Below are 5,127 nucleotides of genomic sequence, written 5' to 3'. Positions count from 1 at the left end.
GAACGGAGAAGAGAGCCCGACACTGCCACACATTATCGGAAGAAGAAAAACGAAACTCGCAATAGAACATGGGAGAGGGAAACTGGATGCTAATCGCAAGAAAGCACAGCAACCTAATCAACAACAACCCAATTTCATAATAGCACCATCGCAGCTTCGGCAACTTGGTCTCTCATTCCTACAACCTCCAGGACATAAACGACATGGGAGAGCAGCAGTAGACGGAGAAGAAGAAAAATAGAGTTGGAAGACATGAAGGTGCACCTGGAATCGCTGAGCAGTGGCGAGTCTCCTCTAACGTCGGTGATAGCAAGAAATGAAGAAGGGAAAGAAAAGGATCGGTGATGGCAGAAGGATGGAGAGCAAAACTAAAGGCTCTAGATTTCTCTCTCTCTCTCTCTCTCTGCACGCCGACCAAATAAGGAAGAGAAAGGAGAAATTTAATTTGATGAGGGAGAAGGTAGAATGGTAATTTCATAAAGCTTAAACCACAAGAAAAAATAGACCTCCTCCTTTTGTGCTTCTACAGACTCGAACCTTGGACCTATTGTATTGGTTTTTACACAGTTCTACTACACCAACTTCTCTTCTTGTCATAGTTGTCCCAAGAATTAATATAAATACAATTAAAATGCTACAACAATATATGTAATTATTATATTTTTTTCTTGGGTTATTACATCTATACTCTCTCTCTCTCTCTCTCTCTCTCTCTGGGCTTTTGTTAATCATTGACATCTTGTTGTGCATATATGAACAATCACTTATACATATTCGAATATCACTTATTCAGACATAACAAAAGTTTTCAATTTTTTGAAACCCAATTTATTCTACTTTTCACAACTGTTCCCTTAATATTAATAAGTTATCAATATTATGCTAAAAAAAATATATTATAAATTTATTTTTCAAGCATTTTCACAGGCTTTTATTATCATGAGATGAGATTACTGAGAAATTCTCCCTCCGCATCTTATTATAAAGCACTTCCAACTACCTCACTAGAACTAAGGATGATGTGGTTAAGTTATTAACTTTTTCTGAAAAATAAAATTAACTTCCAATTTTACCCCTATTTAAATGAAAAGTGTTCAAATTTGCATTGGATTCTCTCTCATAGTTAATCAGTTTAAATAGGAGTAATATTGGGAACATAATTAATATCACATGGTGTGCCTTATAATAAGAAGCAAAAAATTCTTCAAGGATGTGTCCTATAATAAGGATTGGAGAGAGTAGTAATTATATCCATTGTCATCAAACTTGTGAGTTGACTTGCTGGGTTCACCGAGTCTACATTTTCAAGTAAAAAAAAATTTATAAATTGCTTATAAACTCGTTATAGTTGTAAACCTGATTAAACTCGCTTGTAATTCAGTTAAACTGGGGCCTGTTTAGGTAACCCTCAATAACACATTCAAACCACATATGAGATGTGCATTTGTAAAATCTAACAAATATTTGGATCCCTCAAATGAACTTATATCAGGTATAAACTGGAAATCAAACATATGCATGGCCAAGTAGTAGTTTTGTAACCAAGTTGTACACGACATGACCGCCTAGTCACAACAGTCATTAGTGTTAGACGAGCCGCAAGCTACGGTTCATAATAGATAATGCCCAACGCATTAATTCACATCACACGCACCCACATGCACTCACAAACAATTGACGTGAGCTCTTATAACGAAAGGCAATTGTATACTATAAATTTCACATTTAAACCAAGTGCCATAAAGAAAATCTGCATGAAAAAATATGTGATTTTTTTTTATAAGACGATGGAGTATTTGAAACGGATATAAATTTAGTATTAGAAAATTTTATGGAACGGTACTCCTTTCGTTTAAAAAAAATTCAAAAATCCTTACAATTTTTATCATTTTTTGTTATCATGCTTAAGCCATAAGTGTTTTTTTTTTTCTTTGTTGCTGAAGACAATTCTATTCGAAATATGATCATGCACTAAATTTAGCACCTCTCGCACCCAGAATTTGAATTTTGATTTATCACATTGTGATGGACTAATTAAAAATTGAAAGAAAAAAACTATAAGAACCTCTGAATTAATTTTTTTCTTCATTTTATAAATCATTATAAATGTTTAACAATATTTATGGATAAGTTTGATAATATAGTTAAGAATAAAATACAATGACTTCCCTTCCATTTTGCTATAAAATTACATAGACTTTCCCTCTGTTTTCAAAATCCATACTTAGTTCAATTTTTATTTTTTATTTTCATTAGACATATTCCATTAAAAATTCTATAATACTTCATTTTTTAATTGTAATCATGTTGAAAATTTTAAAATTATTAATTTATCCTTTTAATCTAATTATCTACTTTCTCCTCACAATTTAAACAACTTTAAATGATTAAGTAGGAAAATATTTTAAATAAATATATTATACTTAAATTAGTAATTTTAAAAATATAATGTTAAAATAAATAAAATGTACAAAAAAAACATAAATTACTACTCCCTCTGATCTTTATTATAGGGCACGTTTTTTGCTTCTTAATATAAGGCACACCATGTGATATTAACCATGACAGAGAATTCAATGCAAATTTGAACAGTTTTCATTTAAATAGGGGTGAAATTGGAAGTTCATTTTATTTTTCAGACAAAGTTAATAACTTAATCACATCCTCCTTGGTTTTAGTGAGGTAGTTGGAAGTGCCTTACAATAGGATCCGGAAGGAGAATTTCTCAATAATCTTGAAATGGTTTAAATTTACCTTTTAATTAGCTTAAGGAAAGTGTGTAGAAAGGTTAAGGCAACATCATTTCCTCCAAAGTCCAATGCTCAATCCAGACACTCAAGTGTTGGAGTACAATATAGGCTCTTAGCGCTCCACGTCTCCGTTACCTTTGTTTACTTCATCATTGCTTTTAAGTGTTCTCACACTAAACTTTCCCAGCCACAAACACACAAACATGGCGGCAGAAAACTCTGAACCCTCCGATGTTCCCAAGTATCTCCAGAAAGTCGAATTAACCCAAGAAAACAAGCACCTCATTGCCACCTTACCTAGCGATGCATTTTGCGAACCTTCATATGCCATCCATCAATATGATGGTTTCTGGTACGGCACAAAAAACTTGCAAGGAATCCTCAATAGCAAAAAACACTTCAAAGCTCATGACTCTGACATTCTTCTCGTCACCTTTCCAAAATCTGGAACCACTTGGCTCAAAGCCCTAGCCTATGCGATACTTAATCGCAAGATCTATGATCCAACAAATTCAAATTATGATGAGAACCAGTCTCACCCCACCCTCTCCTCACTGCTAACCCTCATGATCTTGTACCGTTTTTAGAGTTCAATCTCTAAATCCATGAAAACATCCCCGATCTGAGCTCGTTCCCGTCACCAAGGCTCTTAGCAAGCCATATGCCTTACACTTTTCGTTGCCAGAATCAGTGAAGTTGTCGATGTGCAAGATTGTGTGCTTATGTAGAAATCCTAATGATATGTTTACGTCAACGTGGCACTTCATCCAAAAATACCTACCGCAAGGCCAACAGCCCAGGTCGGTTGAGAAAACATTTGAGAGCTTCTGCAAAGGAAGGAATCCTTATGGCCCATTTTGGGATCACATTTTGGGATACTACAAGCAGAGTTTGGAGAGGCCAAATAAGGTAATGTTTTTGATGTATGAAGAGTTGAAGAGCGAGCCAGTAAGGGTTTTGAAGAACTTAGCTGAATTTATAGGGCATGGATTTACTGAGGAGGAAGAGAATGGTAATGTTATCAATGATACAGTGAAGCTTTGTAGTTTTGAGAATCTGAGCAACTTAGAAGTGAATAAGACTGGAAAATTGTTGAGTGGGGTAGATAATAATGCTTTCTTTAGGCGTGGAGATGTTGGGGATGGGGAGAATTTTCTCACCTCTGAAATGAATGAAATGCTTGATGTTATTACTCAAGCGAAGCTGGGGAAACATGGCGTAAACTTTCACATCCACAAATCTTGATGGGAAACTTGATCGATCAAAATTGATGAGGTGTGAATAAAACTTAAATTTCAAATGGCAGTTTTTAAGTAAGGGGATAAGAGAGTTTTTTCCCCCCTCTATGAAATTTACTTTTTATTTTATTCTATGTTCTGCAATATTTAATTTTTCCTATCAATAATTAAGAAAAACATATAAGCATAGTTGTACAGCTTTTCTTTCATCTATCTCCTTTGACCTAACGAATTTTTTTCCCCACAATGCAGGTGTGTACTTGAATTTCTATATCAATTGTCACTGTGTTCTGTTTTAGGGTAGTGGGCCTGGGGTCCCTTCTGCATTAAATGACAATAGTACCCTGTAGGTGCAGGGTACGTGTATGTTTGTGAACTTCGAAGTCTTAGATGACTCTGTACCCAAGAACTATGTTTGGTGAAGTGTGAGATACTTTGTGAAGCTTTTCTTCAAATGTTGAGGCAGATGTTTTTCTGTATTACTTGCAAAATTATTACATTGAATATTACCCTTTGATCCTTATTATAAAAACCTATTAAAAAAAGATTAAGGAATACGACTAAACTTAGTTGACGTTTTGAAATTTTAAAAATTATTCAATAATACTCTGAGGTAGTTAATGAAGAATTAATACTTTAGGGAGTTATTGATTATTGCATATCAATGCAAATCCATTTAAGGGAGAGAAAAAAAAACCAAAGTAAAAATTTAATGAATGATATTATAAAAGTTAAAATATATAAAATTTTCTTAAATTTTAAGATAGTTGTATATAATTTTTTAATTTCTTTTTTTGTAAAAAAAACCATCTTACTTTTTTAACCAAAAAAATCCTCTCCCACTTTTCCCACTTCTCAAGAAAGTTGTCACAATCACCTTACCACTCCCCTTAAACAGAGTGCACTCACAATACTTAGATCGGTGCAAACAGTTATTGTTCCTTCTGGTAGTGAAATTCAAATGTAAAGGAGAGCGTTGTTGTTTCTATCAATAAGAGGTAATGAGAATGTAACTGGTGAGTTGTTAAACTATATGTTTTGATTATTATAAAATAAAAAAAAATCCTCTTACTTTTTTAACCAAAAAAAAAATCCTCTCCCACTTTTCCCACTTCTCAAGAAAGTTGTCACAGTCACCT

The 5,127-nt window shown here is 33.7% G+C and overlaps 1 pseudogene; it reads left to right on the top strand.

Annotated features, from left to right (window-relative positions):
* Window positions 1–2,953: 2,953 nt before the first annotated feature.
* LOC129289984 (cytosolic sulfotransferase 12-like) lies at window positions 2,954–3,995 on the top strand (annotated as a pseudogene).
* The last annotated feature ends 1,132 nt before the right edge of the window (window positions 3,996–5,127 follow it).

The sequence above is a fragment of the Prosopis cineraria genome, unplaced genomic scaffold (genome assembly GCF_029017545.1).
Source record: "Prosopis cineraria cultivar Desert tree isolate PC_DT_omini unplaced genomic scaffold, ASM2901754v1 PC13, whole genome shotgun sequence".
Taxonomy (NCBI): Eukaryota; Viridiplantae; Streptophyta; class Magnoliopsida; order Fabales; family Fabaceae; genus Prosopis; species Prosopis cineraria.
The sequence above is the reverse complement of the archived record's forward strand: the minus strand, read 5'-3'. Positions and strand labels throughout refer to the sequence as shown.